General features: G+C 37.9%; 1 long non-coding RNA gene across 1 annotated transcript in view; it reads left to right on the top strand.

The window, feature by feature from the left end:
* The first annotated feature begins 8,154 nt into the window (after window positions 1–8,154).
* The window catches only part of LOC308694344, a 3,217-nt gene continuing 1,371 nt past the window's right edge, over window positions 8,155–10,000 (top strand). Inside the window, exons 1-2 of the long non-coding RNA XR_014030584.1 lie at window positions 8,155–8,355; window positions 9,608–9,694. This is a non-coding gene — a long non-coding RNA (uncharacterized lncRNA). The remainder of the gene's footprint in view (window positions 8,356–9,607; window positions 9,695–10,000) is intronic.

Raw genomic sequence — 10,000 nt, 5'->3', positions numbered from 1 at the left:
CTGTCGTTCTATCAACCATCCATCGTTCTGTCGTTCCATCCAACTATCCTTCTGTCGCTCCATTCATTCATCCATCATTCTGCCGTTCCATCCATCCATCCGTTGTTCTGTCGTTCCATCTAACAGAAAATGGTTTCAATCCATTGTTCTGTCGTTCCATCCATCCATCCATCCATTGTTCTGTTGTTCCATTCATCCATCCATCGCTCTGTCGCTCCATTATCCATCCATCCATTGTTCTGTCGTCCTATCCATTCATTCATCCATCCATCCAACATCCGTCCAATGTTCTGTTGTTCCATCCATCCAATGTTCATTAATCCCATCATCCATCCATTTGTTATTCTATCATTCCATCCATCCATCCATCCAATGTTCTGTCGTTCCATCAGTCCATCCAACTTTTCTGTTGTTCCATCCATCCATTGTTCTGTCATCCATCCATCCATTGATAATTCTGTCGTTCCATCCATCTATCCATCCATCCATCGAATCTTGAATTCGGGCTCACTTCTTTGTAGTTTTGTGAATTATGGCATTGATTGTGTGTTCAGCAGAAGCCCAGAGCCTGTGTGTAATTATCTGCTCAGAATGACCTGAATGGAGCCCCAATTAACAGACACACACTTGAGTTTGTTTTTCTCTTTGCTGAAAAGCATCTTGCAGCATTCATTCATCTCTCTGCCATTATCTCAAACAGACTGTGTTTATGTAAGACACTATTATACTGCAGCAGCTCATAACGAGGTCACTGAGATCATGACGTATGACTGAGAAATATTACAGTGTGACTGAAGTCAGACTATAATCAGCTGCTCTCACTACTGTATCTGACACAAAGGCCAATCATTATTTCATTTGAATGAGATTTGGAGGGGATAATTTATCATCATAGCTCAACCGTATATTTAATATGAGTGAAACACACGGTCAGTGTATTAATGTGATTTAGAAAAGAGTGCTAGGACTCCAATTATTATTTTTTTCTTTGAATTTGTTAACACCGAATGCACTGCATGTTCTGAAAGGAAAAGCACATTTACAGTATAGGAGCAAACTGAGGTGTTTCATGCTAATGTATGACTGCTGTTTTCTACACTGGTTTCTGTGGTGTGTTCAGGTTTCACACTGATCTGTGGGAAATGATGTCGATGTGCTCATACTTGCGTCAGTCTCAACACAGACCAAAAAAAAAGAACATTACATGATCAGATTTGACCATGAAATAGCACTGTCATGAAATCCAACAGTTACATGATTACAATTAACTTATCAATGTGAAATCAAAACTTGTGTATTTTAAAAGAAAAGTCACTTGTGTATAATGTGCATAATTCATCAGTGCATATTAAATTGAATAAGTCTCAAATTGAACGTCTCAGATTGAATAATTTTTTGGGAGAAATTGACAATCTGGCATTGGAACGACGTGATGTTGAGAAAATGATGAGAGACTATCTCTTTAAATCTGTTGTGAATTCAGTTTCATGACGTCTTTAATGTTCACATCTGTTCTTGATTTACTGTTTGATCAATGAAGGTATATCTCATGATGAACTGTGAACTGAGCAAACAAACACTAGCAGATAACAAGAGTTCATGTTAAAGTCATCAGCTGAGATAAACTAACATATTCACTGGCAGTTATCAAGACTAACTTTCAGATGTCCGTCCATCGTTCTTTTATTCTATCCATCCATCATCCATCCATCCATCTATCCTATCCAATCATCCATTCATCCATCTATCATTCGTTCCATCCATCTATCATCCATAGTTTTTTCATTCCATCCATCCATCTATCCATCCATCTGTCGTTCTGTCATTCCATCCATCCATCGTTCTGTCATTCCATCCATTCATCCATCGTTCTGTCATTCCATCCATCCATCCATCCATCCATCGTTCTGTCATTCCATGCATCCATCCATCGTTCTGTCATTCCATCCATTCATCCATCGTTCTGTCATTCCATCCATCCATCCACTGTTCTGTCATTCCATCCATCGTTCTTTAATTCCATCTATCCATCCATCCATCCATCTATCCATCCATCTGTCGTTCTGTCATTCCTTCATCCATCTATCCCATCCATCCATCGTTCTGTCGTTTCCATCCATCTATCCATCCATTGTTCTTTCTTTCCATCCATCCGTCGTTCTGTCATTCCATCCATCCATCATTCTGTTGTTCCATCCATCCATCCATCCATCATCTATCCATCCATCTGTCGTTCTGTCATTCCATCATCCATCTATCCCATCCATCCATCGTTCTGTCGTTTCCATCCATCTATCCATCCATTGTTCTTTCTTTCCATCCATCCTTTGTTCTGTCATTCCATCCATCCATCCATCCATCCATCCATCCATCCATCCATCATTCTGTTGTTCCATCCATCCATCCATCCATCCATCTGTCGTTCTGTCATTCCATCATCCATCTATCCCATCCATCCATCGTTCTGTCGTTTCCATCCATCTATCCATCCATTGTGCTTTCTTTCCATCCATCCGTCGTTCTGTCATTCCATCCATCCATCCATCCATCCATCCATCGTTCTGTCATTCCATCCATTCATCCATCGTTCTGTCATTCCATCCATCCATCCATCCATCCATCCATCCATCGTTCTGTCATTCCATGCATCCATCCATCGTTCTGTCATTCCATCCATTCATCCATCGTTCTGTCATTCCATCCATCCATCCACTGTTCTGTCATTCCATCCATCGTTCTTTAATTCCATCTATCCATCCATCCATCCATCTATCCATCCATCTGTCGTTCTGTCATTCCTTCATCCATCTATCCCATCCATCCATCGTTCTGTCGTTTCCATCCATCTATCCATCCATTGTTCTTTCTTTCCATCCATCCGTCGTTCTGTCATTCCATCCATCCATCATTCTGTTGTTCCATCCATCCATCCATCCATCATCTATCCATCCATCTGTCGTTCTGTCATTCCATCATCCATCTATCCCATCCATCCATCGTTCTGTCGTTTCCATCCATCTATCCATCCATTGTTCTTTCTTTCCATCCATCCTTTGTTCTGTCATTCCATCCATCCATCCATCCATCCATCCATCCATCCATCATTCTGTTGTTCCATCCATCCATCCATCCATCCATCCATCTGTCGTTCTGTCATTCCATCATCCATCTATCCCATCCATCCATCGTTCTGTCGTTTCCATCCATCTATCCATCCATTGTGCTTTCTTTCCATCCATCCGTCGTTCTGTCATTCCATCCATCCATCCATCCATCCATCCATTGTGCTTTCTTTCCATCCATCCGTCGTTCTGTCATTCCATCCATCCATCCATCCATCCATCCATCCATCCATCATTCTGTTGTTCCATCCATCCATCCATCTGTCGTTCTGTCATTCCATCATCCATCTATCCCATCCATCCATCGTTCTGTCGTTTCCATCCATCTATCCATCCATTGTGCTTTCTTTCCATCCATCCGTCGTTCTGTCATTCCATCCATCCATCCATGCATCCATCCATCCATCATACTGTTGTTCCATCCATCCATCCATCCGTCGTTCTGTCATTCCATCTATCCATCCATCCATCCATCCATCCATCATTCTGTTGTTCCATCCATCCATCCATCCATCCATCCATCCATCTGTCGTTCTGTCATTCCATCATCCATCTATCCCATCCATCCATCGTTCTGTCATTTTCATCCATCTATCCATCCATTGTGCTTTCTTTCCATCCATCCGTCGTTCTGTCATTCCATCCATCCATCCATCCATCCATTCAAATGTGTTGATGAATAAAGATCACAGTCAGTAATTAACCAGGACAGCATATCCATTAATTATTTTATTTTTTTAATCAACATCAAAAATTTTTTTATTTCAAATGTGTATGAAGAAAGTTTTTATCTTAGGAGCCTTAACTGTTCATCCTTATTCAACATTTTAATCTTAGTTTAAATATCTCTGTGGTGTAATTGATTATATTTTACATGTATAAATTTCACCTCTCATTTAAATTGAGCTCATAAAAACTGCATGCATCACTGCATTAATAAATCAATCTGAAAATTTAAATATTCAAAGATTTAGGAAAATGTAACAATTCAGGACATGTCAGCTTTCTTTTTTTCTTTCTTTCTTTAGTGCTCTCTTGAATAATCTAGTAAAATAATAATTATTTTTACATAAGATTTTTCTTTCGTTATTTATTCATTATTTGTTTTTATTTATGCACAAATATCCCATTCAAACACTCACTTAAATTAAGCTCATACAACTGCATGCATAATAATCCATAGACAATAAGCAAATGCAGCCAAAGTATATATATTTTTTTTTTATTGCAATTAATGTGACGTGTTTGACATTGAATTGCTGACCCTGCTATCTTTTCCTTGAGCCGGTGAACTGTAAAAATAAAACAATAAAATTGATAAGGCCTGGCGTGAGCCAAAGTTATCAGTTTGCGTGTGAATAAAGACTGATTAAATGTATTTGATTGCTTATATTCACTGATATGAAAATAAAACAAATAATGTAGCTTACTCACTTCTAACGTCACTAATTGTCTACTTGATAATTTACTCGTCTTTGAATCCTTTTCAAACCGGCGTCTTTTCTCTGCAAGTGTTGATGTGTATACTTTATTGGTTATTAAATCTGATGTTATTTGTTAGTATAGGTTATCTGTGGCTCATATGCTGACAAAATTTTGTTCATATTATTATTGTTATTATTTTTTTCAGGCTGCTTTCATCCGTTGTTTCTCATGGGTCATACATCAGGCCTCCGACCGTCTTTCATTTACAGACTAAACCGCTTCAGGCCCGATGACGACAGACCAGCTCTAAAGAAACGCAGTGTGTGTTAAAAACAGCGCTGCTTCAAACCCAATTACACCTGTCGCTTTCTCGTCTCTTCTGCTGCCCACTGAAAAGGACAATAATCAGGAACTAATCAAACCTTGGTTTAGGCCCTGATGAAAGACTCATTTTCTCTGCGTGCCGTCTATCCTGATCTGTTTTCTTCTCGATAGGGAAGATTTCTGAGCGCGCATATCGCCATGGCAACTTTGTAATGAGACGCTATCTTGTGTGAATGAGTCTGCTGGGAGACAGAGATTTTGTGTGTGTGTGTTTGTGCGCAACGAGACAGAAAGAAGTAGATATTCGCACAGCAGCGGACAGCCAGCGTAACCGTCGCAACCAACACCTGACGTGTCCAGTTTTGAGACACTCCTGCACTTCGAAAGGCCAATGAGGTCGGACTGAGCCATTGTTGTTAAATGTCATATATGGAGAATTGTTCTTGTCGCCTAGCAACTGTGACAGCTGCCGTTGACGAGTGCAGTTACGTTTGTACTGGACTTTTTTTAAAGTTCTAAAAACTGTCTAAAAACAAAACAGGGTTCACAAACTGTCTATATACGTTCACCTTGTTCCATTTCTGTTAGGGGTGGGACGATACAGGTACCTCACGATTCAATTCTGTGGCGATATGTGGTCCACGATATGATAATATCACAATTCGCGATATCTACGATATTCAATATATTGGAAGAAATTTCATCAACGATATATCACGATATATGTGACTGAAAAGAAAAAGAAGGAATAAGGAAATTTTATGCATTTATTAATGCCAACATTTCCAACATTGTGCAAAGAAATATGCATTTGCATAATAACTCACTGCCTCCTGGTCTTAAATGTAAACACTGTACATCTAGACAGATAAAAGTGCATGAACATTACAAAACAACATGAACATTAACATGTGTAAACCATAATACTGAAACGTCAGTAGCGAACGAGGTGCATTTGCAGATTCGTAGTGTTGCTGTTATATTTTATCTTTGCAAAGCAGTTCTTGCAGATTGCATAGTGTTTATCCAGTGCCTTTCCGTCGACTGTCTCGTAAAACCCTTCAGAGTGGAAACTAGCGGGTGGGTCTTTGATTAGTTTTTAGCGCAATTTTTCATTTCTGTTCTGTCTGTGCACACCAATCTTGCACTTCTATCTACTCCTCAACCAGACCACCTAGAGACTTCAGGTTTTCGGCATTATGTTAGGGAAGGTCTAATCTCGGGAACGCACAAAAAAAATCCAGGAAAAGATTTACTATCTCTTAGTGTTGTGATCCCATGAGGTGAGAAAATTGCGCTAAAACACTCACGAGTTTTTATTACTTGTTTATTGTTTTCCGCCATTCTTCTTGCTTCTCTTTTTTTCTGCAATTCTCTGTTGTTGTTAGTTAACTTGTGTTCTTCACCGGCCGCTGTTTGCGCCACTTTACCCCTATTTACTCGAACAGCGCCCCCCGCAAACAGAATGGTAGATATTGGGTAGTGACAGTGACACTGACAACGGGTAAATTAATCATTTTGTGTTGTAATAAAATATCGATATTGGGCGTTAGTGTATCGATTATTTATTGCGACAGAGAGCACAACAATATATTGCAATATCGATTTTTTTTCCCACCCCTAATTTCTGTATATAATAAAGAGTATATAAACTATGAATTGCATCCTAGTAAGTAGCTGTGATGCAATTGGCTTTCGAATGATGCAGCCTCGGAATTTGGACGCTGTATTCGAAGGTTGATTACGTCACCGTGGCGCGACAAAATCCGTCCCAATTCCTCCCCCGGTTTCCCGTGAAATGAAGGATACAACAGATGGATCCTTCGCAACCGTGCCTACCCCAAAATTCATATTGCGCCATTGACCACAGGATTTTTTTGAGAGAAATTGGCGGATAACACTTTTATATTAAAGCTTGTTTCTGTCATGGAATAAAAAAAAATGTAAACATAATTGCGAGTTAATTTCTCACAATTCTGAATTTAAAACTCACAATTGCGAGAGAAAAAAAGTCATAATTGAGTGACAAAAAGTCGCAATTACCTTTTTTATTTAGTGGCGGAAACAAGTTTACATACTTTTAAATGTAAGTACTGGATTTCAACTTCTAATGATACAAATGTAAAAATAAGAAAATATATAAAGGGGTACAAATGTTGACATATTACTGGATGTAACTTTATATAGTACTCTTTATACTTTTACCTTCGAAGGATGCAGCCTCTGAAATGAGACAGAGAGTGAGTGTCAGCAGTGATGGGTGTGTGTGCATAGCAGTCAGATTATCTGGATTATCTGTGTCTTCTCTGCTCTCTGATTTCAGTTCCCACTGCTGAACAGCCCAAATAAATCCCAAAATAACCCACATTCCCAATCTTGCCTCAAGCTTTCAAAAACAAAGGGAAAATAATTAAATCCACTGCTCTGGTGAGATGCTGAGCTTCACACTGCGCTTGTCAGGTTGGAAGTGGGAATCTTGATTTTATATATATATATATATATATATAGGGGTGGAACGGATCACAATTGGATTTCACACAAATTGGCACACAAATGTGCTTTTATGTTTCTTGTGTGATTTTTAGGTCTTTTTCTGTCATTGTGTCTTGTTTGTTGGTTATTTTTTAAATGAACTTAACTACATTGTGGAAAGCACATTGGTCAACAGCTGTTGTTTTAAATTGTGCTATACAAATAAATTGTCATTGTCATTGTCACAACTGACCAGGACCATGCAGGCCAGTTTTTTGGACCAGGTTTATGGAGCTTATAATATGACAAAATGATTTGAATTTGAATTGTGTGAATTTGAATGATTGAAAAGTGTAATCTAACAAAATTGAATATTATGTGGATTGTAAAAGTTCTGAATTTGATTTCTTTAAATGAATATTGAACATTTGAAATGTAACAAATTGAAATGTTTTTATGGCTGAATTTTATAGACACGTATTTTCAAACAGCAGTTTCTTTGTTCTGAATTCTTAGACTGCAAATATACAGTTTTAAAAAAATACAGATGCAAGTGTTCAAAATGAAGAAATTCGGAACTAAATTCAGTTTTCTAAAATTCAAAACGTGGAAAATTCAGCAATTTCGTACAGAAAGCATGGGTCACAGGTCTGCACTGCAGTAGTTTTCTGCCGCAAACATGGTGGTGGTTCAAGAGAATCTGTATATTTTGTTCAGTTGTTTTTTGATTTAATATTAAGATTACAAAATGAGAAAACAGCTTGAATATTAGATTTCTAATCTGAAATAATTGTGAAGAATCATGTTTAATGAGAGGTGTGTGTGTGTGAGAGAGCGAGAGTGTGTGTTTGTGAGAGTGTCTGTGTGTGTGTGTGTGTGTGTGTGTGTGTGTGTGTGCCTCTCGTTGTTGTGTTTTCTCTCTGTGGTCTCACAGGAAGTGTCCGCCCTGCCACTGTTGTCCCCTGAGAGACGCGAAGAGACAAACACTATCAAGTTTACAACGACAATAACTGTAGGCAAACACACAATCAACTTTATTTGGCTTATATTTATTAAATACACAAAGGTTTTGGGTCAGTAAGACTTTTTAATATTTTTGAAAGAAGTCTCTTCTGCTCACCAAAGCTGATTTATTTGATCCAAAACACAGTAAAACAGTAATATTGTGAAATATTATAACAATTTAAACCTGTTTTCTATTTAAAATGCAATCTATTCCTGTGATCAAAGATGAATTTTCAGCATCATTACTCTAGTCTTCAGTGTCACATGATCCTTCAGAAATCATTCTGATATGATGATTATCAGTGTTGAAAACAGTGAAATATTTTTAGTGTTCAGGATTATTTGACGAATAGAAAGTTCAAAAGAACAGCATTTATTTAAGAAATCTTTTGTTACTTCATAAATGTCTTTACTGTCACTTTTATCAGTTTGTTGTATCCTTGCAGAATTTTTATTTTATCATTTTTGTATTGAAAAAAATGTCAATGACCCCAATCAATAGTTTCTTCACTCTCCATGTCCCAAATATGTGTTTATGCCATCCAACTGAGTTATTTATGAGTTATTTATTTTTGTCATCTATTAAAGATAAGTCTGTATTTGTCAAAAACAACTTTCACACTGATAAAGCGTCAGACACAAATAACCACTCCAGGAATCACATGACACACACAAACACAAAGACTTCAGTTGTTTACAGTCGAGTCTCAGTGGCTTACATTGCACACATGAGCTCTGAACATTTCTATTTGCGGTCAAAATCTCACACTCAAGTCAAATCACAATTTTAAGCTCCTTCACGATTCCCATGAAAACTGGAGCGGCCTGTGAAAGTGAACCAAATTTACTAGCCATTCCGGTGTTTAACATTACGCTCTAATGAAATGACCCAGATAGCGTGCACTGTAACAGTACTAACCACATACAGTAATTAATGTGAAAATACCACGGTAAATAATGCGAGCACAAGACGGCTTACTCTTAGAGGAAAAGGTTCTAAATAGAATCTTAAAGGGTTCTGTCAGACGCATCATATATAGAACCTTAGAATTGAGGCAAGAACCCCAGGGTTCTATATAGAACCACACTAAACCCTTTTTTTCTAAGAGTGAATTGAGGTAACATCTGGTAGAAGCCTTATTGGTTGCACAGAAGAGACAGAAAAGACCTTTGTTTCCAAGTTTCTTTTTTTGTTTTCGAATGCTTGACGTGTTTTATTGACTCACGGGTTCTTTTCATTCTTTTCATTGGTCTTGTAGGAGTGACTACCTGTAAACCAAAGGGGAGGATCTGAAGGAAACCAAGAGCTTCGCTGAAGGAAACGCTTCGACTGGGAAACAAACATGGTGATTCTGAAAGCATCTCGTTGAACCTGAACGTCAGTGTTTCGTTGTCTGCATGATGAAAGATTTATCATTTCATTCACTGACATAACTATGAAATTACATTTGTTTTAATGCACACAAAAAGGAATCTTATTAAAATTGCAGTATTTTATTAACAATGCTATGTCAAAAGGCTAAGCATTCAATTGTGCATAAAAAACAACACAGTTTTTCATTTATGCGCAAGCAATCACTCACATTTACAGGGATACAGGAAAGAAACTGTATTTGCTGCGTGAAGTACCTATAAAACCGTTTCATCTTCAT

This window comes from Scardinius erythrophthalmus (assembly GCF_964197995.2).
Source record: "Scardinius erythrophthalmus genome assembly, chromosome: 1".
NCBI classification, from domain to species: Eukaryota; Metazoa; Chordata; class Actinopteri; order Cypriniformes; family Leuciscidae; genus Scardinius; species Scardinius erythrophthalmus.
The sequence above is the reverse complement of the archived record's forward strand: the minus strand, read 5'-3'. Positions and strand labels throughout refer to the sequence as shown.